General features: G+C 44.4%; 1 long non-coding RNA gene across 2 annotated transcripts; it reads left to right on the top strand.

The window, feature by feature from the left end:
* Window positions 1-1,046: 1,046 nt before the first annotated feature.
* LOC311578324 lies at window positions 1,047-10,983 on the top strand. 2 transcript variants are annotated; one of them, XR_014772834.1, is made up of 3 exons: window positions 1,047-1,137; window positions 1,880-1,928; window positions 10,469-10,983. It is a non-coding gene; the product is annotated as an uncharacterized lncRNA (long non-coding RNA). The 2 variants fall into 2 exon arrangements; XR_014772835.1 differs by lacking the exon at window positions 10,469-10,983 and adding an exon at window positions 10,199-10,331 and having other exon boundaries at window positions 1,050-1,137.
* Window positions 10,984-27,274: the final 16,291 nt, after the last annotated feature.

The following is a 27,274-nucleotide window of genomic DNA, read 5'->3' on the forward strand; positions in this document are numbered from 1 at the left end:
ATTTGGGTGACTATATCCCCCAAATCCCTTCCAACCCCCCAACATTAGGTAAGTGAGACAGAAGATGAGAGGGGAAAGGAAATGTAGGCTTTTTTTTTTCAAGACAGGGTTTCGAAATGAAGACCTTTTAAAACTACTTCTTAGCCGGGAGTGGTGGCGTCCGCCTTTAATCCCAGCACTTTGAGTTGGAGCCCAACCTGGTCTACAGAGTGAGTTCCAAGACAGCCAGGGCTACTCAGAGAAACCCTGACCTGAAAAACAAAAACAATGCCCCTCCCCCAAAACAAACAAACAAACAAACAAAAAACCGGGAAAGGTTGCTTTCTGAATTTTGTCCCGTCACCTGGGAGAGCTGGGTCCTGCTCCAGCACCTCACTTGTATCCCGTTTACCTGTTTCTCTCGTGTTGTCCAAGGTCCCGGAAGCCGCTCAACCATCTGCTCTGCTCTCGCTGTTCTCCGAGGTCACTGGAGAGTCGGGCTTACAGGCGATCCGTATTTCTGCTCAGAGATTTCAGATCTGCTTTTTAAACCTGGCAGGGTTGTTTAAGGCTCTGAGCTCTGTGTTGTCTGTGGTGCAACACACTGTGGGGAGGCTATGAGGAGTGGTGTGTGGAGGAAGCAGGTGGAAACGGGGCCTCTGAGCGAACTTTCTACCTGTTCAAGAATTCTGGCTATTTGGACCGATATCTGGATGTATATGGAACAAAAAATTTTTTTCTTTTTTCTTTCTTTTTGAGACAGGGTTTCTCTGTGTAGCCTTGGCGGTCCTGGATTTGCTTTGTAGACCAGGCTGGCCTACAACTCACAGTGAGCTGCCTGCCTCTGCTTCCCTGAGTGCTGGGATTAAAGGCATGCACCACTATGCCTGGCTACCAAAAAAAAAAAAAAAAAAAAAAAAAAAGAAAGAAAAGAAAAAGAAACCCTTTTTAAAAACGAGCTCATATTCCAGATATTTGGTTTGCATGCCACTGAACATCTGGACACTGGGAAATAATCTGGTTCGGGAACTATGATTGTGCGTTTCTCTTCAATTTTGGAAGCCTTTGGGGACATCACGTTTGCCGGCGAACTTGAAGCGCACACTCAACTCCTGCCCGTCTTGAGGAAGTCTCTGTGGAGGTGACAGCACTAGCTAGGTAAGTCACACTCCTCAACCAGCAGCGAGTGCAAGAAAATCGCCTAACGGATATGGCTCGGGAAGGTGTGACCTCTGTTTCCAGGCTAGGATGGGTGTGTGTGTGAGGTGGGGGGTGGGGGGTGGGGGGGGACAGGGGGCTCTCTAGAGAGCATTGTCCCAAATCACCTCCCCACCCTCACTTCTCAGAATATGTGTCGGGGCACCCCCTTGCTTTGCTTTCATCAGCAGATGAAAACCCAGCTTGACTGCTGCTCGGATACCATGGCACCAAGAGAGCCCAGGCTGGTCAATTTTATAAGCTCCAATTTATTGGCCACTCAGCAGCCAACAGAGGAGCCAGTTCAGGAAATGAAGCCGAATCCAGACCATGCTGGACTCATCGCAGCCTCTTTTCTCCAGGAAAACTGCTTGTCTTGGCCTGGAGAACCCTTTCCAGCTCGTCTCTGACTGAGAGCCAAACACAATCTCTAACACCCTGGCCAAAAAAAAATCTCCATTTCAGCTATACTGGCAGGATCCCCCTTCCCTGGGTGAGAGCAACAATAGTGGAGAGATGACGGTGCCATGAGACTTCGGTAGAGCTGGGCCCAGTGGGAGGAGTCTGAGCAGGTCAGAGGTTGAAGGGCAACATCTGTGTGTGTGTGTGTGTGTGTGTGTGTGTGTGTAGGCAATTGGATAGCACCATAGTGGGACGTTATGCCATTGACTCTGGCTCTCTCTTACTTTATTCTTGTTCTGAGGTTCCTCAAGGCTTTCCGTAATATTGTGACACTTTGCCTCGCTTTGCAGGTAAGAAGCCAAGGCTCTGAGAAACCATAGATGCTCAGTCAGATAGCGTATGTAATCCTGGGCTTGTATAAAACAAGAGCCCACGGCGAAAGGTGGGTGGGTGGGTGGGTGGAGGGATCTTGCTAAAAGAAAATGGGAGGCTTGAGGGAAAACGGCAAAAAAAACCGTGACCACAGTGAGGAGAAGGGATTCCATCCCAGCAAAGGGCTGGGAGCTCACTGCAGTTGTGGGATGTGTGCTTGGTGTGTGAAGCCTCAGATTCGGGCCCCCAGCCCTAGAAAACAAAACAACAGCTAAACAGAGCAGCAGAGCTGAAATGAGATAACTCTGAGAAGCTCACAGGCCAGAGAGGAGCCATCACAGAGATGCGCCAGGGCCACATTCAGAAAGCTACAACACTTGTTAAAAAAACTCAGTCAGGGGCCTGGAGAGATGATGGCTCAATAGTTGAGGGCACCGGCTGCTCTTCCAGAGGTCCTGAGTTCAAGTCCCAGCAACCACATATTGGCTCACAACAGTCTGTAATGGAATCTGAATCCTCCTTCTGGCGTGCATGAAGACAGAGCACTCATATACATAAAATAAGTAAATACATCTTTAAAAACAAAAAACTCTGTCAGCCACAGAGCTGGTGAGATAGCCCAGTGGTCAAGTACACTTGCTGTTCCTGTAAAGGGCTCAGGTTCAAGTCCCAGCACCCACATGGTGAGTCGTAACCATCCATGACTTCAGTTCTAGGGGATCTGCTGTCTTTTTCTGGCCTTTGCAGGTACCAGGCATGTCACCATTGTACACACACACACACACACACACACACACACACACACACACACACACACACAATTTTTAAAACAAACAAAAACCTAGGTATCAGCCAGATGTGGCAGTAGGTGCCTGTTCATCTCAGAACTTGGGAAGATCAGGGGTTAAGGTCAGCATGGGTTATATGAGACCCTGTCTTTACCCATAACTCCTCTTTTGTTTGTTTGTTTGCTTTTGTTTTTGTTTTTTGGTTTTTTGGTTTTTCAAGACAGGGTTTCTCTGTGTAGCCTTGGCTGGCCTGGCCTCACTTTGTAGACTAGGCTAGTCTCGAACTCACAGTGATCCTCCTGCCTCTGCCTCCCAAGTCCTGGGATTAAAGAAGTGTGCCACCAGTGCCCAGCTGCTCCTCTTAAAACCACAAAACAACCCACGGAAATCCAACAACCCAAGAAATTTCCAAATGCTTGGAAATTAAGCAATGAATTTATAAATAATTTCTGAGTCATAAGGGGAAGTCTGAAGAGAAGTTAAAACACACTGGCTGAAAACCAAGCTTGGTGGTGCATGCCTTTAAACCCAGCACTCGGGAGACAGAGGCAGGAGGATTAATCCCAGCACTTGGGAGGCAGAGGCAGGTGGATCACTGTGAGTTCAAGGCCAGCCTGGCCTACAAAGTGAGTCCAGGACAGCTAAGATAACAGAGAAACCCTGTCTCGAAAAACCAAAACCAAACCAAACCAAAAAACCCCCCAAAATTCAAAACATACTTGTTGAGCCACAAGCTCGCTCTCACTTGTGGGATGCTGCCGGGCTGCATAGGGAGTTTGCAGGATTGACTGCAAGCACCAGAAAGGCAGAAGGTCCCAAATCAATCATGCAAGCCCCATATCAGGAACTTAGGAAGAATAAATAAATCCATAGCAAGCAGAAGAAACAGTGAGGCTAAGAAGGAAACCCCAGAAGATTAAAAACGGAAAAAGAAACAAGCAGAAAACTGAAAAGGGCAGGGAGTTGGTTCAGGGGCAGAGCGTTTGACTGGCACATGAGACCCTCCTAAGTCTGTGGCCCTGCAATGCAAAAAAGGTAACAAATTCTCTCTCTCTCTCTCTCTCTCTCTCTCTCTCTCTCTCTCTCTCTCTCACACACACACACACACACACCTACCTTAAAGAAAAAGAGACAGGGTACATGGCTAATGCCATTAATCTCAGCACTTGGGAGGGGAGGAAAGAGGCAGGTGGATCTCTGTGAGTTTGGGACTAGCCTGGCTACAAATTGTGTTCTGGGACTATTTGTTACATAGAGAAACTCTGTCTCCAAAAACCAAGGAGCTGATAGCTTAAAAAAAATATCAAGACCGGGGGCTGGAGAGATGGCTCAGAGGTTAAGAGCACTGGCTGCTCTTCCAAAGGTCCTGAGTTCAATTCCCAGCAACCACATGGTGGCTCACAACCATCTGTAATGAGATTTGGTGCCCTCTGTACATGCAGACAGAACACTGTATACATAATAAATAAATAAATCTTAAAAAAAAAATATCAAGACCAAGGCTACACAGAGAAACCCTGTCTCGAAAAACCAAAAACCAAACAAACAAAAAAAACAAAACAAAACCCCCAAAACAATATATATCAATAGATTTGTTGCAAAACTGACAAACTTCAAAAGAGGGGAGGAGGCCAGAGTGATGACTGATCATTCAGTGCCTTAGGGCCTGTGCTATTCTTCCAGAGGACCTGAGTGGCTCCCAACTGCCAATAACTTCAACCCCACAGGAATCTGGCATCTACACAGATGTGTGCATTCTCAACACGGATGCACACATAATTTTAGAGATTAAAAGTAGGGCCAAGGAGCTGGCTCAACATGTAAAGGAAGCTTGCTGTGGATCCCCCCAAAACCCACATGGTTAAAGGAAAGACCCAGGGCCTGCAAGTTTTCCTTTGACCTTTGCAGGCATGCTGTGGCATAGACACACTCATACACAGATGAGTGTAATTTAAAAATCATTTATTTTATTTTATTTTTATTTTTTGGGCTGGGCATGGTGGTGCTTTAAACCCCAGGGCTTGGGAGGCAGACATTGAAGAGTTCACGAAATTCTGAATGCATCTAGAAGCTAGAAGGGGTCCAGGGGTGGATTCTTCCCTGCAGCCTTTGCGGAATACACTGTCCTGCCAGCACTTTTATTTTGGCTAATTTATACTAAGATTTGTGGACTCCAGAACTGTGAATAAAATCTTATTGTTTTAAGCCATTAAGCTATGTTAATTTGTTACAGAAGCCGCAGGAAACTAATGCCCTGTGAATAGCTCTACACAGATGAATTTGGTATCTTAAGTGAAATAAATCTATCTCTTAAAAGACACAAACCACCAGAACTTATCCCATATGAAATTGGTCATTTGAATAGCCCTACTAGTAAAAAAATAAATAAAATTGAATTTGTAATAAAAACCATCCCTTCTGCTCCTTATGGATCCAGATGGTTTTACTGGAGAATCTGCTAAGTATTTAAAAAAGAATTAAATCTTCTGTATAAGTTTTCCAGGAAATAAAAATAAGGTATTATTTTTAAATTAATCTTACGACAGTAATATTACTCTGACACCAAAACAGATGAAAACAGTTATAAAACAAAACAACCAAAGAGTAATATCCTTCATGAATGTAGATTCAAAACTCCATAGAAAATAGTAGCAAATAAAATTTAGCACTAATAGGTCTGGCAGGAAGGCTCAGCAGTTAAGAGTGCTGGCTGCCCTTTCAGAGAACCTGGGGTTTTGTTCCCAGAACCACGGTGAGTGATAGTAATTCTGGTGCCAGTGGAAGTGGCACCCCCTTCTGGCCTCTGTGGGCAATAAATAAACATGCACATAGACGCAGGCACATGTGTACATAGAGGAAAAAACAAAGAGTTCAATAATATATTAAAAGAATTATACACCATAATTAAGCAGTGTATAATTATGCGGTGTAAAATAATGCAAAGTGGGTTCAATATTCAACACTCATCAGTTTAATCTACCGAATTAAGAAAATCCACATGAGCCAGGTGTTGGTAGCACACATCTTTAATCTCAGCACTTGGGAGGCAGAGGCAGGCAGATCTCTGAGTTTGAGACCAGCCTGGTCAGGGTGAGTTCCAGGACATCTAGAGCTATTACACAGAGAAACCCTATCTTGAAAAATAAAAGCAAAAAAAAAAAAAGAAAAAAGAAAAAACCCCCACACCATCCTAATTGATGTACAAAAGATGCCATGCAAAATCCAATACTTTTTGTTGTTGTTGTTTGGTTTTTTGAGACAGGGTTTCTTTGTGTAGCCTTGGCTGTTCTGGCCTCACTTTGTAGACCAGGCTGGCTTTGAACTCACAGCAATCTGCTTGCCTCTGCTCCCTAGTGCTGAGATTAAAGGCAGACGCCACCACACCTAGCAATTGTTATTTTTCTTTTTTTTCCAGACAGGGTTTCCTTGTGTAGCCTTGGCTGTCCTGGACTCACCTAGTAGACCAGGCTGGCCTCTAACTCACAGAGATCAGCCTAAATCCAATGCTGCTATAATGCATCTTCAAAAGCCTTTTAGAAACATAGATACAGAGAGGAGAAAGCCTTAACATATTAAAGAACACCTATGGGAAAAATTGTATATATATATGCATTGGTGTTTTGTCTGGGTGTTTGTATGTGTGAAGGTGTCAGAGTTACAGACAGGTGTGAGCTGCCATGTGGGTGTTGGGAATTGAACCCAGGTCCTCTGTAAGAACAGTGCTCTTGTTTTTTCTTTCTTTCTTTTCTTTCTTTCTTTCTTTGTTTTTTTTCTGAGACAGGGTTTCTCTGTGTAGCCTTGGCTGTCCTGGACTCCCTTTGTAGACCAGGCTGGCCTCGAATTCACAGAGATCTGCCTGCCTCTGCCTCCTGAATGCTGGGATTAAAGGCGTGGGCCACTGTGCCCAGCTGTGATGTTATTTCTTTATTTATATACTCATTTTTATGTATACAGTGCTTGTACTGTATGTACACCTGCCAGGCAGAAGAGGGCATCAGATCTCATTATAGATGGCTGTGAGCCACCATATGGTTGCTGGGAATTGAACTCAGGACCATTGGAAGAATAGACAGTGCTCTTAACCTCTGAGCCATCTCTCCAGCCCCTGTCTCTTAAGTACTTCCTGTCTCAAATTTGTGTAAACATGCCCACCATTTGTTCTCTGTTCTGCCTATCAAATGCCAACTAGCCAATGCTGAGCAAGACAGAGAATAGGGTGGGACATACAGGTCCAGTGAGGGGTGGAGACAGAAGAAGGAGGGATTGAGCCATGAGGAGAGGACCATGAAGCATCAGGAGAAATGAAATGGAGCAAGGAGATAATTTAAAAAGCAAATATATTGGCACCTTTGCAACAAAAGTACATTACTTTTAATTCTAAATGGGTGAACTGTATAAACAGTTTTATAGACGTCTCTATAAATCTCTCCTGCCATTTTTGGTCAGATGTTGCTGCTACATGCGTTTGTGCCAAACTCAAGAAAAAACTTTTTAGCATCTTTGAGCTTTCAGAGCTTGACGCCACAGGGGATTATAGAACTATCTAGAATCATAGTGCTGTGCGTGGGTGCTGGATCAAGACACATTTCCTCTTCAAGGAAGTGTGCCCACGTCCCCACGAGTTCACCACAGGACGTGTGCTGGGGTGGTGGAGTCCACTTTGGGTCTTAGCTTCCAGGCACTGGCCCGCGTTTTTCCAGTGTGTAACTCCTTCCTTCAAGCTGGAGAACAGATGTGCCTGTGAGCCAGCCTCTGTCGCAGATGACGACAAAATCCTCAAAAGTACGGGAGGAGCCAGAGTCCTCGCAAGGACAGCAGTGGCAGAATCCTCCTGAACCTTGTCTGCTCAGATGCCAAGTGGGAGAGCAATCGATGCTTATGCTTCCTTATGTCACTGTGACTTTGAGTCTCCGAGCCAACGGACTTTGAACTAATTAGCAAGAGACAAGTGCTAGGACTGTTAAAGACAGATGAAGTCCATACTCCCAAGGGATATAGCTCATGGGGATTTTTTTTTTCATTTTGTTTTATTTTTTGCTTTGTTGTTTGTTTGTTTTGTCCATCACTTCCCCTACCCTCTGGCTGTACCCCAGACCAAGTCTCATGGCTGTCCTGGAACTCACTATCTAGACCTGGCTGGCCTCTATTTTTTATTTTCCTTGAGACAGGGTTTCTCTGTGTAGCCTTGGCTGTCCTGGGCTCCCTTGGTAGACCAGGCTGGCCTCAAATTCACAGCGATCTGCTGGCATTAATTAAAGGCGTGTGCCACCACGCATGCCCCAGCTGCCGCCGCTGTTGCCGCCACCACCACCACCATTGGGCCTCAGGGGGATGTATTTACAGTGCTGTTTGGAGGGCTCAAGAGATGGCTAAGAGCACTGACTGCTCCTCTAGAGGTCCTGAGTTCAATTCCCAGCAACCACATGACAGCTCACAGCCATCTATGATGTGATCTGATGCCCTCTTTAATAAACAAACAACCAAACAAATCTTTACAGTGCTGTTTGCTGGCGTAGCAGGAGGAATACAGGGGCTCACCGAGGTTTCAGCAAGAAGCAGGTGAAGAGAGTGTTTCCGTTGGGGATGTGGTTGGGGAGCACCAGAAGAGAGTATGGAAACAGAGGACAGTGTGTTTCCCACTCTTCTGGTCACTCTGGCAAAAAATACCTAATGGGACAACTTGACTGGATTTCTTTGGCTCACAGTTTCAGGGGGCACAGTTTGTCCCAGAGCGGAAGGCAAGGCGTGGTGGCTGGAGAGGCTGGTGAATAGTGGGGGGGGGGGTGTGTGTGTGGTGTAGACCCTGACATATTGGTGAATAGGGAAGCAGAGCGCTCCAGCTGGGAGCCCGGCATGGCGGCCCACACATTTAACGCCCTGAAGGCTGGTCCAGGCCTCCAAGGCCTGTCACCCGTAGCCCACCTCTGCAAGCCATGTCTTCTGTCCCAAAGTTCCACAGCCTTCTAAAACAGGACTAGCATCTTGGGATGAAGTATTCAAATACTTGGTGTATTTAAATACATGGTGTAATCCCAGCACACGAGAGGCAGAGGCAGGCAAGTCTCTGTGAGTTCGAGGCCAGCCTGCTTGACCAAGCAAGTCCAGGACAGCCAAGGCTACACAGAAACACCCTGTCTCAAAAACAAACAACACACACATACACACCAATAACAACAACAAAATCAATTTTTCAAATACATAAGCTATGGGGGGGGGGCATTTCACACTCAGACCATACAAGTGGCGTGAATTGGTACTCCCCTGAAAGGCATGTTCAAGCACAAACCCCAGGACATTAGAATGTGACTCTTCAAAAAAAAACAAAAAGGGGGGGGGGTTGTTGTAAATATGAATAATTAAAATAAGGCACTCTGGGGCTGGAGAGATAGCTCAGAGGGTAAGAGCATTGACTGCTCCTCCAGAAGACCCAGGTTCAGTTCCCACCCCCCTACACCATGGGCTTTACAACTGTCTGTGACTCCAGTTCTGGCTTCCTCAGGTACCAGGAATGCATGTGGTGCACACGCGTACATGCAAGGAACACTCACATAACAAGTAAAACATGCTTATAGTGGAACCAGGTGTGGTGGCGCATGCCTTTAATCCCAGCACTCCAGAGGCAGAGGCAGGCTGATCGCTGTGAGTTTGAGGCCAGCCTGGTCTACAAAGGGAGTCCAGGACAGCCAAGGCTAACACAGAGAGACCCTGTCTCAAAAAAACAAAAAACAAAACAAAACAAAAAAGTTTATAGTGGAGAAGATGGGGTTCTGTCCAATTTGTTTGTTTTTGTTTTTGAAGACAAGGTGTAGCTTGGCTCTTGGACTTGGTTTGTAGACCAGGCTGGTCTCAAACTCAAAGATCTCCCTGTCTCTGCCTCCCTGAGTGCTGGGGTTACAGGCGTTTGCCACCATGGCCAGATGACTACTGTCCTTTTAAGAAAAGGGAAATTTTAGGGCTCTGTGTAGGGCAAGCCTACACAGAGAAACCCTGTCTCAAAAAAAACAAACCCAAATGCTTTGGGAAAGAGCACGGGCCATAGAAGGAGAAAAAGGATGGGAGCCTCAGGGGAAGATGCTTAGAACATCTGAAGCCATGTGCCCCCTGCATCTTCTGAGATTTCAGAGTTACCACAATCGTCCTTCCCCTCATATCTTACTCTCAATGTCATAAGTCACTAAGATGAGTCATTAAGCTGGTTTACTCACTTTATCTTGTGAACATCATAATAAAAAGACTGTTATTAAATCCATGTGATTTGGATAATGAAAAGGTAATGGGAGTTTTAGGAGGCACAATGAAATCTTTTAATTAAACTAGACAATATCCATTAGACCACTAATTAGTGTTGCTTGGGTGATAATTGAATAGTATGAGAAATGACTCATATTAGTATTCCCCCTTCTCTCTTCCTCCTCCTCTCCTCCTCTTCCTCCCCTTCCTCCTTTGATTCTGGGGGATAGCACCCAGAGCCTCAGAAAAAGGGTGGAGTCTTGGTAGGTGAGCTCCCAAGGTAAGACCCCGCCATAGCAACCAGATTCAGCCTCTGGGCACTGACAAGCTCACGCGCGGCCGCACAGTGACCCCTGCCGGCCGCGGGAGGAAAAGCAGCTCCCGAGGCTGGAACCGCTCTGCCCTAAGGAAGCATCCACAAGTTAGCTTCTGAAAATCTGAAGACTTGGGTTCCCACTGGTTAACTTGGGTGACGTGGTCGCATCGTGTGTCTTACTCAGCTTCTACATGAAAAAGGCCAGAGCTGCGAGTTCGTCGCCACGGGCTCCGCCTGAGCACCTCCTGAATCTCCCCTTGCCGCTCCCTCCTCACCTTGCGGAGGCTGCCTGCTCCGCTCCACGTCGGGTGCCGCCCATCTGAGACAGGCAGGGTTGAATTCCAGCCTCAGCTCGCAAGAACACTCTAGACCAGACTACTATCGCTCTCTGGCTGAGGCGGCGAAGTGTCAAGTTCTTTGTTAGCCCCTGACCTCCGAGTTCAGCCAGGATCTAGGTCTGGAAGGCTTAACTCTGCAGCGCCTGCTCACCGAGAGTCTTCATCCTGCTTTCTCTACTTCGGCAGACTAGAACTGCGCTCAAATGACTCAAAAACCGATATTCTCAGCGTTTAAACTACGGCGCTCAGCCGTCTCCATTTCTTCTCTGCCAAATGTGAGCTAAACACTGAGGAGGGGAGAAAACAGGATTTCTTAATAAGACTATGTCTATTAGCCAGGCAGTGGTGGCTCACGCCTTTAATCCCAGCACTCGGGAGGCAGAGGCAGGTGGATCCCTGTGAGTTCGAGGCCAGCCTGGTCTAAAATGCGAGTCCAGGACAGCCAAGGGTACACAGAGAAACCCTGTCTTGGGTTAAAAAAAAAAAAAGACTATGTCTATTTCTTCACATAAAAAAATTCTGGAGATTGGATTTGCAGCTCAGTAAAGTGCTTGCTGAGGTTCTGTTTCTAGAAGTGCGCGCACACGCGCATGCGCGCGTACACACACACACACACACACACACACACACACACACACACACACACACACACACACACACACACACGGCTATCATGATGCACACCTGCAAGTAATCCCATAATCCCCAGCCCTCTGTTATAGTTGGGGGAGGGGTGTAAAAAGGAAGAAGAGAGGGAGGGAGGGAGGGAAGGAAGGAGAGAGAACAAATTTGGAGGGCAGGAAACTGTTCGCATTTCAGCCTAAGCTTGGGAAAACGCTGGGCAGGGAACAAGTTAAGACACGTTCCAGAGCCTACACAATAACTCCGAATCAGTAAATAACAGGAAACAGCCCACTAGAACAGAACATAGAGACGAGGAAGTGGGAGGGTCCCTAGCATCCCGTGTAGGGTGTAGCATTCCTCCCTCCCCCAAACCATGAACAAAGTCCTGGGTGGTGGTGCTCCTTTAATCCCAGCACTCTGAAGGCAGAGGCAGGCAGATCTCTGTGAGTTCGAGGCCAGCCTGGTCTGGAAGAGCTACAAAGAAAGATCCTGTCTCGAAAACGGTTAACAGCAAAGAACAACAGTCTTGTCAGCAGCTCAGATCTAGGAAGTTAAGATCTTAAACGTTGTTGAACATCTTCAGAGAGTAACAAGACGTCTGCAAAGATGAGGACCACCACCAGGTCCCGTTGCCTTCTCCCCAAGTCAAGAAGGCTAATTCAAAGAATTTACCTTTATCTTTTTTTAATTGGGGGCAGGGGTATGAGAAAGTCTCCCGTTGTATGGCCCTGGCTGGCCTCAAACTTAGAGAGATCCACCTGCCTCTGTGTCCTGAGTGCTGGGACTCAAGGCACAAGGGCTTTATGCTAATTTTTAGCCTTTAACATGCACATTGACCAAAATGCCATGCAATTTAGACTGGTCTCAGACTCCCCATTGCCCTGTTTTGGCCTCCTAAATCATGGGATTGCAGGCGTGTGCTACTATAACCAGATTTAATTCCAAAATATTCTCACCATCCAAAAAGAAACCCCACACCTGTTAGCAGGCACTCTACATTAATCCCTTCCCCCAAGCCCCTGTCAATCATAAATCTCAGTGAGTTTATCTAACTAGATTAGTGATAGAAATAAAATCAAACTGTTTATGTCTATTCATGACTGGTTTCATGCACTTAGCCAGTGTTTTCTAGGTTCATCCATATTATAGTGTGTATTAGAGCACCATTTTTGTAAAAAATTTTGATATTCCATAATTTTTTTTTTCGAGACAGGGTCTCTCTATGTAGCCTTGGACTCACTTTGCAGACCAGGCTGGCCTCGAACTCACAGCGATCCGCCTGCCTCTGCCTCCCAAGTGCTGGGATTAAAGGCCTGCACCCCCACGCCCGGCTACATACAACTTCTAAAAAGATCTTTTAAAAATTTTTTTATGGAGCCAGGTGGTGGTAGCGCACGCCTTTAATCCCAGGACTTGGGAGGCAGAGGCAGGAGAATCGCTGTGAGTTCGAGGCCAGCCTGGTCTGCAAAGTGAGTCCAGGATGGCCAAGGCTACACAGAGAAACCCTGTCTTGAAAAACCAAAAAAAAAAAAAATATATATATATATATATGTGTGTGTGTGTGTGTGTGTGTGTGTGTGTGTATGTGTGTGTGTGTGTGTGTGTGTGTGCCATGAGTGTGGAAAAAGGAGAAAGGAGGTCAGAGGAGGGCATCAGAATCCTCGGAGACATAATTCCAGGAAGTGGCAAGGCATCTCACACAGGGGCGGGGGCTGGGAGCCAAACTTCTTTGGAAGAGCAGCACGTGCTTTTAACCACCAATTCCTCTCTGCATCTCCACAAGCTACATTCCATTCTCCTGCTTTTATGATAAGTCAACGTTTATGGGTTTTGTTTTTGTTTTTTTAAATATATTTTATTAATTTACTCATATTACATCTCAATGGTTATCCCATCCCTTGTATCCTCCCATTCCCCCCTCCCTCCCATTTTCCCCTTACTCCCCTCCCCTATGACTGTGACTGAAGGGGACCTCCTTCCCCTGTATATGCTCATAGGGTATCAAGTCTCTTCTTGGTAGCCTGCTATCCTTCCTCTGAGTGCCACCAGCCCATTTTAGACAAAGTCTTGCCATGTTTCTCTGGCTGGCCTCAAACTGGTGGTCCTCCTGCCTCTGCTCTGGAACTCTGGGATTACAGGTGTGTGCCACTGTGCACGCGAAATGAAAGGTGACAGCGCAAAACAGCACAAAGACTCCTCCATTTTGTATTCTTGTGTCGAGGCCATCTTAGGCTTGCCAAGAATTTGATCTCCTTGATGAGACCCTCCATGGAAAACTACCCAACTCCATTCTAGGACCCAAGATCATGATGCTCCGACTCAAGTGTGTGAGCATCGGTTAAACTGCCTGCTTGTGCGGGACCCGCTCCCTGTGGCTGCCAATCCAGAGGCCAGAATGTGGTCTTTTCCTTTTGTTTTTGTTTTTCTAGATAGGGTTTCTCTGTGTAGCCTTGGCTGGCTTTGTAGACCAGGCTAGCCTTGAACTCACAGTGATCCACCTGCCTCTGCCTCCCAAGTGCTGGGATTAATGGCTTGCGCCGTCGCTGCCACCACCACACCCAGCACCAGAGTATGGTACTTTGCCTTCAAAAAAAAAATCCCTTCCTCTGGACAGCTGGTCCTACGTGCACTTGGGTCCCAAGTGCTTTCTGGCAGCTGTAAGAAAGACTTTCAGGTGGCTAGAACCTGGGTCTGTGTGCTCATCCCTGTAACAGCAGCGTCTAGACCCACACATTTTAAATTTTGATAAAACCTTTCCTTCAGATGCTTGTTTTTGACATCATATCTAAGAAACCAAAGACTGGTTTAAGGCTCCGAAGGTTTGCGCCCGTTTTGGTGTTGTTTTTCCAGACAGGTATAGCCTTGGCTGTCCTGGACTTGCTTTGAAGACCAGGCTGGCCTTGATCTCATCTGCCTGCTTCTGCCTCCCTGAATGCTGGGAATAAAAGCATGCATCACCATGCCCAGCTGTGCCTGTGTTTTCTGTTAAGAGTTTCACAGTTTTATTTTCTTGCATTTAGAACTTTGCTCCAATTTTGAGTTAACTTTTGTAGGTGATGGAGCCCAAGTTCGTTATTTGTTTCAAATAAATATTCAAGAGCTCCAGCACCATTTGTTAGGAAAACAAAGAAAACTTACCTCATTGAATGGTTTTGACACTGTGACCACAAGAGTTAGATTTGCTCCTAGTCCCTCCTTTCTACTCCATGTGTCTCTAATTCCATCTTGATGCCAGAACTACATCGCCTTCATTCCCACATTGTTTGGGAATGGGCTGTGTGAATTTTCCAGCTTTGTCCATTAAAACAACAACAACAACAACAAAACAAAACAAAACAAAAAAACGCAGCTAAGACTAGTGTGGTGACACATACCTTTAATTCCAGTACTCAAGAGGCAAAGGCAGACAGATCTCTGTGAGTTTGATGCCAGCTTGGTCTACATAGTAATTTCCAGGGCTACATAGTGAGATCCTGTCTCGGGGATGGGGGGGGGGGATGGGGGGTATGGGGGGGGGAAGCAGTTAGTGAATACCAGCCTTTACATTAACCTTTTTCTTTCCATTAAATGAGTATGTAATTTTTATATTATTCCCTTCACTGCTCTGTATTAAAATCTTGGTTCTAGATGTGCACTGCAGTTAATGACTCCAACTAATTAATAAACTGCAAACACAGGAGAGAATCTGGCACTCTCTATTTAACGCGAGTTGTTGTTGTTGTTATAAGCATAAAAACTTAAAAGTATCATTTGAAGCTACATTGTCAGGGTCCAGCATCTGGTCCTGTCCTTCCCAAATGGAATGCTCTGGAGCCCGTAACAGCTTCACCAGTTCCTAAGCAGGAGGGCGAGGCAACAGCATCAGCTTCACAGGGCTTTTGTGAGTTTGTCGGGCCCACTAGTGATCCCTTCCGCACTGGCCGCTGGACAATGTGTTGGCTCCTACTCTGGCCTCCTAGGTCAAGTCCAGCAGAAAGCGAGTTGGCGAAAGTTTGAGGCACACCTTTCTGCCCCATGCAGACGCATTTTATTCCCTCCTGTCCGTAGAGTCCTGTTTCTGGACCAAAGCACCATCTACGTGGCGGCTCATCTGACCCAAAGCCAGAGTTTTCTGTTCGTGTGCTGGGTCGGAGATGCCTAGACTGGGAACAGGAACAGGCAGGGCTTTGTGAGCGCGGAGCGCCCTCTAGTGTCTATCGATGGCAACGCCGGCAAACGCAAAACCGTCCAAAAGGTCTGCTTTCCTGCAAGAATTTCTTGGCTCTGTTAGCTTAGTGCTACTTAGAGCTAAGCTGCCTTCCGGTCTCCACTGCAAAACAATATTTTTTTTTTGCATGTTGTAGACACTATTCTTCACTTTAAAAAATTTTTAATTTTATTAATTTATTCAGATTACAACTCAATTGTTATCCCATCACTTGTATCCTCCCGTTCCTCCCTCCCTCCTGCTTTCATCCTATTCCCCTCCCCTAGGTCTATGACCGAGGGGACCTCCTCCCCCACTATATGGTCACAGGCTATCAAGTCTCATCTTGGTAGCCTGCTTATTCTTTCTTTGAGTACCCTAAGGCCTCCCCACCAAGGGGAGGTGGTCAAACTATTGCATTAACCAAGGACAATACAATAGTAAACATCGAACCCTTACTCTGATCTACCCAATGGACAGGACATTCTCCATAGTTATGTGGAGAGTGGGGACTGACTTTGGCAAAACAATATTGAAGGCTTAAAAAAAATAGCAGCCCTCCCCCGGGCGTGGCGGCACACGCTAGAGGCAGGCGGAGGTCTACAAAGCGAGTCCAGGACAGCCAAGGCCACACAGAGAAACCCTGTCTCAAAAAAACCAAAAAATAAAAAATTAAAAAATTAAAAAAAGATAGCAGTCCTCAGTGTTTCTGAGAGCTTACTATGTACTAGACCCTGATTTAGTTAACTTACATGTCTCTCTCATGAGAATGATTTAAGTGTATGTGAATGATTAGATGTGTATGTTAACTATATATCAGGTAGAGATTAAAAAACTGGGCTAAAATTATCGCTACGTTGGTGGAGCACTTGCTTAGCAAGTATGAAGACCTGGGTTCAGTCCCCAGAGCTGCAAAAACCACGTGCCTAAAACACAGCGCTGGGTAGTGGGTGTAGGAACCCCAGAAGTTTAAGGGCATCTGTGACTCTGAGTTTGAGACTTGTCTGGCAAAATAACAGCAGAAGGTGGGAGAAGGAGGCGGAGGAAGAGGAGGTGGGGGAGGGGGAGGGGGGAGGGGGAGGGGGAGGGGGAGGGGGGAGGGGGGAAAGGCAGTTGTTGGGAAAGCCAGTCAGAGGCAGGGCAGTGGCAGAGGCAGAGGCAGAATTCCAACTTATAGGGTCATAAATTCTTTGGTCTTTTGTCAAGGAAACAACAGAGACAGGGAGACTAAGAGAGTGCTAATCAAATTTCTCCTGGCTACTTGGGAAATATTTCTTACATTTTATTTCCCTTTATTTTATGAGTGTTTTACCTGCATGTATGTCTATGTGAGAGTGTCAGATTTTGGAGTTACAGACAGCTGTGGGCTGCCAGGTGGGTCCTGGGATTTGAACCATCTCTCCAGCCCTGAAATTTTTTTTTTTTTTAATTTGAGTAAAGCCACCAGATTTATTTCAAAGCGTAAAGCATGAGATGATAAGGAGCCTTTCCATTACTTCATAATGAAAGTAGTAAAAAAAGAAAGCAGGTGGGTTCTAATTGGTAGTTTTGACTCATCGATGAGTTCATAAACAAATTAATAAAAAAATAATAAAGAAAAAATAAGGTCAGTCAAGGTGCACACGCCTTTAATTTCAGCACTTGGGAGGCAGAGGCAGGCAGATCTCTGTGAGTTCTAGGCCAGCCTGGTCTACAAAGTGAGTCGAGGACACCCAAGGCCACACAGAGAAACCATGAACTCGAAAAACCAAAAAAAAAAAAAAAAAAAAAACAAACCAAAAGTAGTGGATTGTTAACATTTTATTTGTATTTTTTATTGGGTTTTCTTTTTTTATTTTATTTTAATTTATGTGCATGGGTGTGAGGGTGTCAGATCTTGGAGTTACAGACAGTTGTGTGCTGCCATGTGGGTGCTGGCATTGAACCCGGGTCCTTTGGAAGAGCAGGCAATGCTCTTAACCACTGAGCCATCTCTCCAGCCCTTTTTATTGGTTTTTTGAGACAAGGTTTCTCTACATTATCTTGGCTATCCTGGACTCGCTTTGTAGGCCAGGCTGGCCTCAAACTCACAGCGATCTGCTACCGCACCAGACTCGATTGTTAGCACTTCAAATATTGAAATATAGGGGTTGGAAAGATGGATCAGTAGTAAAGAGTGCCTACTGAGCTGAGCACTGATGGCACATGCCTATAATGCCAGTGCTTGGAGGTAGAGACAGACAGATTTCTGAGTTCAAGGCCAGCCTGGTCTACATAGTGAGTTCCAGGACAGCCAGGGCTACACAGAGAAACCCTGTCTCGAAGAACAAAAACAAAACAAAAACAGAGATATGACAAATCAGGGAACTATACCGTAATACACAGTGATCTAGTTTCTCTGTAACACAATTTTTAATTTTTCTTCTCTGCCCCCAATAGCTCTTCGCACTTGCACACCCCACCCCACTGGTGATGAGGTTTCATGGGATTGACTCTGAGGGCCACATTCAGCTCTCAGCATTGTGTCAACACTGTCCCCTGCATCTCTTCTCTTGGCCAGGGCAGGAGCCAGGTTTCCCACCTCAGCGCAATGCTCCAGGCCTGTGCAGACTAACGATCAGGTTGAGGGAATGCTAACTTCATGGCCTGTCACTCTCCCGCATGCGTGTTGTACACCGGCCCAGGTGGCTTCTCAGTTCATCCTTTCACGTCTACAAATCAGGTTGTGCTGGTTTATTTATTCTTGTCAACTCCACACAAGCTTCTGTCCCCTGAGAAGAATGGAGAAAATGCCCCCCCCCCAGCAGATTGGCCTACGGTCAAATTTGTGGGATGTTTTTTGGATTACTGACCAATGTGGGAAGGCTGAGCCCTCTGGGAGCCATGCCAAGCCTGGGCAGGTGGTCCTGGGTTGTATAAGAAAGCAAGCTGATCAGGCCATGGAGAGCGAGCCAGTAAGTAAACAGCACTCCTCTGTGGTCTCGGCTTCAATTCTCGCCTTCATCCCCCTCCCCCCCACCCCCCCAGCCCCCCAGCCCCTACCCCACCCCCACCCTGCTTGAATTCCTGCCTTAGGGTCCTTCAGTGATGGACTGTGAGCTATTTGCTTTATATATAAACCAAATATACCCTCTCTTTCCTAAGTTGCTTTTAGTCATGGTGTTTATCACAGCAATAGAAGGCAAACTAGAAGCTGGACCCACACGTTTAATCCCAGCACTCGGGAGGCAGAGGCAGGCGGATCGCTGTGAGTTCGAGGCCAGCCTGGTCTACAAAGTGAGTCCAGGACAGCCAAGAGCTACACAGAGAGACCCTGTCTCGAAAAACAACCAAAAAAAAAAGAAAGAAAAAAAGAAAGAAAGAAAGAAAGAGTGGGGGTACCAAAAAGGGTAGATGCATAATTGTGTGTGTGTGTGTGTGTGTGTGTGTGTGTGTGTGTGTGTGTGTGTGTGTTTCACAACGAGAGTCTTTCATAACTTTCGCAAAGGAGCCTGGGATCAACCGCTTCATTCACTGTAAGCTACATATGGCTGGGTCCTTCTCTCTTATGAGCCTTGTTGCTTCCCTAGCTTCCAGCAGCCACCTAGTAGATATTCCAGAACGTGTCTGCACCCTGACTGCTTCCGTCATGGCCTTTGCCTCTCCGCTCTGACCACAGCAGCGTCTTCCAAGATGATCTCTCTCTACTTCTGCTCTTGCTCACTAGAGCACTCTGTTTACACAACAGAGTGATCTTCACATTTGTTTCTGAATTCTCAGTGTCTGGGTTGGAGAGATGGCTCAGAAGTTGAGAGCATGGGGCTTCTCTTGCAAAGGACCCAGGGTCAGTTCCCAGCATCCACATGGCAGCCTTCTGTGATCCTCCTTGGGGACCAGGCACACACGGTGCACAAATGTACACAAAGGCAGAACACACACACATATATACATACACATACACACATATATACATACACATACACACATGTATACACACATATATACTATACATATACATATACACACATATATACATATACATACATATACACATATACACACATATACATATACATACATATACACATACACATATACATACACACACACACATATATATATATACAACAGCTCTATATCTTCCATTATACTCAAAAAATAAAATCCCAATTCCTCCCCTTAGCCTCCAAGACCTCAAAAGTCTGGCTTCGGTCTAGGCTATAAATCAAGTTTCAGGTAACCAGAGCCATGTTGTAAGACCTTGTTTCAAACAAAATAAACAAAACCCCAAAAACCTAAGGTACAAATGCAAGCGCACCCCATTTTCTGGGGACTATTTAATAAGTATGACAGTGTGTCTTTGATGCTGTCAAGAACCTATGACTGGCTTCCTAAAAACAAATAGACAGAAACGGAGTAAGTAGATCAGCGGGAAAACTATGGCAAGTCTAACTGCCACTCAAAAAGAAAAAAGAAAAAAAAAGCTTCAGGAGTTTTATTTTCATTACAGTGCTGGGGACCAAACACGGGCTTTGTACATCCTATGCAAGCTAGGTCTCACTGAGCCCCATCCCCATCCCTCAAACCAAGGTATACGTCAGAGTAAGGAAACACAGCTAAAGATAAAGAGGAATGTAAAAAAGCACTTCACATTCAGAAGTTTAGATGCACCAAGATAGGAAAGATGTCTTCTTCAAGGCTGTCAAATACAAATAGCCAAAACACTAAGAGTGTAACATTTGTATAATTCCTGATTGTGTCACGGCTCTTCTTGCCGTAGGTAATCTATTGTATATATGTACAAAAATAAAATAATTAATAAAATTCTTTTTAAAAAGCACAGGAGGAATGTGAAACATAGAAGGATCACTTCATTAGAGATATGTAGCAGTCCCAAATGTGGAACGTATCTAACATTGGAGCGTGGCAGGATATTTGATCACACTGCCAACCCCCAAGATTGTGTTGTTTACTGGAAAAACCTGTTTCTAGTTGTGGCGTGGCTCAGCCCAAGCACACACCTTTTAAGCCAAGAGCTTTCTGTTTAAATATTGTAAACAGGATTAAATAAAGTCAACCACAGATTAAGAGGCGGAGCACGCAACCAGTTGACAAGAAGTAAACATAGGGAGAAAAAAAAAATCAGAGAGTAAGAGGAAGTGAGGAGGATGGGTAGAGAAATGCACAGGAAGTAGAAGGGAGGGACCTTCAGTTTGAGGGGTTTTGAGATGGCGTGGGGAAGAAGCTTACTTTTGGGACTTTAGGCTGAGGAGGAGGAAGGGCAGCTAAGTGCTTCCTCTGCCTCTTTGATCTTTCACCCCCCAGTATCTGGCTCTGAGTCCTTATTGGTAAAATCAAATGTTTGAGATTTTGATAAAAAAAAAAAAAAAGTATTTGGCACTCCACTGCCTGGTGCAACCACATGGACAGAGAAATACCAGCTGTGAACAAACAGGGAAGCCATCAGATTTGGTAAGTCACCTGGGAAGTAAGTCATCCAGGAGAGAGTTCAGGGTGGGAAATACCACAGGACAAGGTGTTAGGACCCTGCATAGTGCTGCTTTAGATGGCTTAAAAATAGAAGCAGAAAATGAAAAATTGGCTCTATGCCAATTATGGTTTTATTTTTCTCCCCAGACAGGGTTTCTCTGTGTAGCCTTGACTGTCCTGGACTCACTTTGTAGACCAGACTGAGCCTTGAACTCACAGCGATCCACCTGCCTCTGCCTCCCGAGATTAAAGGCTGAGATTAAAGGCGTGCGCCACCACACCTGGCACCAATTATGATTTTTATCATTTTGGTTTTTCATACTTTAATAGTCATGGTGGCTGTCTGTGCCCTCTCAAAGGGAAAAGCTTTAGAGATACAGGAAAAAGAAAAATATGAAAAGTGCTTTGATAAGATACAAGCCTTAGGGGGAAAAAAAAACTAGAGAAACATTGCCACACCGACTCCAGTAGATTCTGTGTGACAAGTTCCACAGACTGAGGCATTAACTTCAAAGGAAGGAGGGGTCTCCTGGAACCGGTTTTGGAACTCTTGGCTGGAGAAAAAATATTGAGCTGTAATTCTCATGGCAATTAATCTATTCTATTTCTCTTCTTATCTACGAGATGTTCCTGATAGCCTAGGCTGAGATTTTTACTGAGGAATTGGATGAGAGACCATCCTTGAAATGGAGTTATTAGCCATGACCTTATCTCCAGGAGAACCAGTGCTTCTCTTTATAAATCATTTGTAAAATTACAAAATAGTATTATGATTGATAAAAACTTTCCCAACAACCAAATTTCATATGGCTATCCATGTGTTGTCAGAAGTGGGCTTTGGTATGTGGTTAAGAGGGCCTTAAATTAAAAAATTAAAATAGTTTAAAATCACACCTTGAAGATTCACAGAAATGTAGGTTAGATATTACTGACCATAAGAATTTTTAACCTGCTCTTGGAATTTTGCCATTCGCCTTGGATAATTTTGTACTTTTCTGTGCCAAATGACAATGATGCTATCTGTCCTACCCGTGACTGCCTCACTGCACAAACCTTCTGTGTTCTGTTAGCGATTGCCTGGCTGAACACAGCTTCTAAGAGTTGTAATACTTGTTTCGTTGTGTATAAAAATCCTTGCTTGGGAGCTGCAAAAATGCACTCAGATTCAAACTGCCTCTGTGTTTGTTTCTGCTTGTCATTGCCGATTCCTTACCCACCTAACCTTCGAGGACCCTCGTCCCAGGGATCCCCCACACCTGGCTGGGGTGGTCCCACCTGGCTTGGGTAGTCCATGGCAAAACATAAAATAAAAATGGGAAAAAATACTCAGACACAGACAGAGGCAAGAACCTACCATGCATGCAACTGCAGAAGAGGGAGAAGCCCAAGGCTGTTAGCAAGCCAACCCTAACTTATCCAGTTACTATACCTGCCAGGAGGCAACTGGCACTCCTAAGGTTATCAAGAAGTTAAATGTAATCCTATAGACATACTAGATTTGAGGAGATTTAAGGGAGAGATTGTTTGATATGCTGTGCATTCACCCTATGTGAAGCAGATATTAAATCCATGGGCAACTCAGAACAGAATTATCCCCCAAGGATAGAAAGATTTGGCAGTAGAAGCATTGGAGGCTGGTCCTCAGTTACAATGGAAATCACACTGGAAAGAGACAGCTAAGGCCAATGGGACAACAAAATAGGGTCAGAGGTATCAGTATTTCCCAAGATCAGTTGCTAGGTGAGGGTCAATATGCTGAGATACAAAGGCAGCTTGAATTTGGTAATCAGACCTTGGAACTGTATCATTTAGCATCCTTAAATGCTTGGGACAGGGTTGAAGAACCAGGAAAGAGGCCTGAGTCATTTACTAAAAATTATACAGGATACCCCCAAAGAAGCCTTCACTTGTTTTGTTTTTTTTTGTTTTTTGTTCTCAAAGATTGACTTCAGTTGTAAATAGAATAATATCAAGTTCAGAAGTGAGATAAATATTAATCAAGTCTTTGGCTTGTGAAAATGCTAATTTGGAATGTGAAAGGGATGTTATACCTTTAAAGGTGAGATGGGCACCAAGAGATGGATGGATTAGAAACACAGCTGGCATTGGATATCATGTTTATGATGCTACCCTCATGGGAGAAGTAATTTCTAAAAGTTTTATGAAAAACCAAAATGTTAGATGTTTAATTGTAGTAAACCAGGTCACTCAAAAAAAAAAAAAAAAAAAAAAAAAAAAAAAGGTGGCTGTAGGCAAGGCGTTCCTAGAAATAATGGTGGTTGTTTTTGTTTTTTTCAAGAGATAATCCAAAAAGGAGGCCCCAGCCTTCTGCAGAAGGTGTGGCAAAGGTTGGCTTTGGACTAATAAGTGCAGATCAACAAAGAGCAGGCAAGGCAACCTTTTGAAATCTGGAAACTCCCAAAGGCCCCAATATCAAATTTGATTAAATTGTTCCTTGTCGGCATCAGAGAAACTCATCCACAGAGCAATTAAAAGACTTAATGCCTGTTGTTAAAAACAACACTGCTCTGGATGTTATCAGGGACAGAGAACGGCTTCAGCAGACAGAACAAAAAATTCGGGAGAGAACAGAAAACAAGCATTTTGGCAAACTTCTATAAATGAACAGAGACCAAAGGTAAAAATACAAATAAACGACACTGAAATCAAAGGTGTGGTAGACAGAGGAGCAGATATCACAATAATTTCACCAAAATCTTGGCATCCAGATTGGCCTCTTCAGGAGGTAAATATTCAGCTTCTAGAAATTGGAACTTTATCTCCAGTAAAACAAAGTGCAAGATGGGTCGAGTATATAGGGCCAGAAGAACAAATAGGAAAATTAAAGCCATATGTGGCTAATATAGCCATGAATTTATGGGGGTATGATTTATTGCAGTAATGGGAAAACAGATTAACATTCCTCCAATCTCAGAAACAAACCATAAAATAAAGAATGCTTCTGAAAAAATATTCAGAAGTATTATTAAGAACAGGCAGAGACCATTCAAGTTGTACACAAGCAGGACAGAATAGCTGTTGGCCATTCAAAGGTGCCAACCACCCCACCTTTAAAATGGCTGACTGACAAGCCTGAATAGGTGGACCCCAATGGCTTATGACAAAAGGAAAATTACAGGCACTGGAACAGCTGGTACAGAAGCTGCTAAATGCTCAGCACATTGAGGAATCTACTAGCCCATGGAATTTGCCTGTGTTTGTTATTAAAAAAAATAATTAATCGGGAAAATTGAGGGTGTTAACAGATTTAAGAACCATAAATAATATGATTCATCCAATGGGCTCTTTACAGCACGGAATCCCATTGCCTTCTTTATTCCTAAGTCATGGCTTTTGATAGTAATTGGTTTAAAAGATTGCTTTTTCATAATCGCCTTGCATGAGCATGATAGGGAAAGGGTTGCTTTCTCAGTAACTTACAGTAACAGTTGTCCAATAAATAGATATCGTTGGAAATCTTACCACAAGGAACGTTAAACAGCCCTACCTTGTGTCAATACTTTGTATATGATGGCCTTCGGAAAGAATTCAATCTACAATTTACAATCTCAATCTACAATTTACTATTGTATGGATAATATCTTATTTACTGATGCAGATACCTTAGGAAAAAAAATGTTTGGTGAAGTAAAGAGAATTTTGCCTTGCTGAGGATTACAAATTGCTCCTGAGGCCAGACATGGTGGCACACACAACATTAATCCCAGCACTCAGGAGGCAGAGGCAGGCGGATCACTGTGAGTTCGAGGCCAGCCTGGTCTACAAAGAGAGTCCAGGACAGCCAAGGCTACACAGAGAAACCCTGTCTAAAAACAAACAAACAAAGGAACAAAAAACCCAAACAACAACAACTACTACAACAATAACCAAACAAATTGCTCCTAAAAGAGGAGAGTCTGTCAATTATTTAGGATCTAAGATAGGTTTACAGAAAGTTTGACCACAGAAAGTACAAATCGGGGGAAATCAATTACAAACTCAATGCTTTTCAAAAACTGCTGGGAGAATGCTGAGTAGGAGTGGCACACACCAGCACTCAGAAGACAGAGGCAGGCGGATCTCCGTGAGTTCGAGGCCAGCCTGGTCTACAGAGGGAGCCAGGACAGCCAAGGCTACACAGAGAAACCCTGTCTTGAAAAACCAAACAAAGAAAAAAAAAAGGGGGGGGGGGGAGGGCAGCTGAAAGATATTAACCAGCCACTGCTCTACTCAAGAGCAAAGTAATTTTCTTCAAACCTTACAAGGTCATAAGGACTTAAGTCGTCCCTATCAGCCTAGGCCGAGAGAGAATTGACTCTGGTAGGAAAAAAAATTACTGGATGCACATGTGGATCGTTTGGATCCAAAGCTGGTTTGTATTTTAGTTATTTTTGCCTTCTGTTCATCCTCCCATAGGAATTCTTATGCAAAGAGAAGATAATATCTTAGGGCCAATACTTTTAGCACACAAACAGAGTGAACAATTAAAGACCTATGTAAAAAAGGTTTTGAAATTGATTCTAAAAGAAAAAAAAATATGAGACTTTGTCAGTTAGCAGGATTAAACCCAACAGAGATTGTGGTGCCTTTTAATAACGCTGGAATTGCGTCATTATGGGCAGAAAATAAGCACTGGCAAAGAGTTTGCAGTAATTTTTTTTGGGGGGGGGGGCAGGGGAGAGATCAACAGCAAATACCCCAAAAGTAAGAGACTTCCGTTTATAAAAAGGAACGAATCGGATCCTCCCTTGCATAGTAAAAGGGACGCACATTTCTGGAGCCCCTACATTCTATACTGATGCAAATAAACCAGGGAAGGCAGGTTATAAGTCAGGAAAAATAAGCCAAGTGGCTCAGAGCCCTTTGAATTCAGTTCAAAAATCAGGGCGGTGTGCCGTTCTTATGGCATTATTAGACGTTGCTGAATCTTAGTATAGTTAGCGACTCTCAATATGTAGAAAGGGTTGTTTTTACATACTGAAACCACTGACCTCATTCCGAATGAGTCACAGTTAACTTCACTATTTATCCAAGTACAACAACTGATTAGAAATAGAAATCATCCCTTGTATACAACACATATCAGATCCCATAAAGGTCTACCAGGCCCTCTAGAACAGGTAGTGATGAAATTGATCAGCGGTTAATAGGAAATGTGCTATAAGCCCCAGAATCTCATAAGAAACACCATGTTAAAAGCAAAGAAAGATTTTTTCTATCACTTGGCAACAAAACGAGGAAATTATAAGAAATGTCCTACTTGTTCTTTGTATGACTAAACTCCATTGCCTGCAGGAAGTAACCCAAAAGGTACCCAGAGAAATGAAATTTGGCAGATGGATATGTCTCATTTTGCAGAATTTTGAAAAAAAAATTATAATTTACCAAAGACACATTTGCCTTATCGGAATGAAATGAAAAAAAAAATGTGTTTTAATTCATGTTAGAATGTTAGACTGTAAATTGCCATGTGGCCCATGCCATCTTGGACATCAAATTTTGAGTTGTCTTCTTAAATAAAAAGGATATTTTTGTTGTTTGGTATTTAAAAAAAAAAACAGTTAAAGAGATTTAAAATGTTTTAAGTAAATTCAAAAGGTTACTACCGTTCAAACTTGTTTTCTAAATCTCTAAGAGTTGGAGTGATTTGGAGCTAAGATAAAATATTTGAAGAGGGCAGTGGTAGCCCATGCCTTTAATCCCTGCAGAAATAGGCAGATCTATATAAGTCAGTTGTTTCCTAAATCCTAGAGTTACAGTTAACAGGGTGGTGGCGGCACACACTTTTAATCCCACCACCTAGGGACAAAAACTCAGATACAGCTCCTAATCTGTATGTTTTCACACTGGAGAAATCATAAACATATTTACAGATAATTATATACCATATTTTCTGGCCTATAAGATGACTGAGTGTAGCCGGCGTGGTGGCGCACGTCTTTGATCCCAGCACTCGGGAGGCAGAGGCAGGCGGATCTTTATGAGTTCAAGGCCAGCCTGGTCTACATGGTGAGTCCAGGACAGCCAAGGCTGCATAGAGAAACTCTGTCTCGACAAACCAAAAACAAACAAACAAACGCAAAACAAAACAAGATGACTGGTTGTATAAGACGACCCCCAACTTTTTCAGTTAAAATATAGAGTTTGGAATAAGTTGGGTGGTAGAATATACTCATCATATAAGTCTACCCCTCCTCCAATGCATACCCTGTGCAGCAGAGGCTATTTGTAGGCAGGGCACAGACAGTCAGTCACTTTATTAAATGTCGGCAGACAGCCAGTGCCAGCTTACATTGTCCCTTTAAGGTGCCTTGCACACTCAACCTGAAGACTGCATCCCTCTGGGTTGAATGGGCGGGTTCTGGTGGAGAGCCAATCCATGTGCTCACGTTCT

The sequence above is a fragment of the Acomys minous genome (genome assembly GCF_964271855.1).
Source record: "Acomys minous genome assembly, chromosome: 12".
Lineage (NCBI taxonomy): Eukaryota > Metazoa > Chordata > Mammalia > Rodentia > Muridae > Acomys > Acomys minous.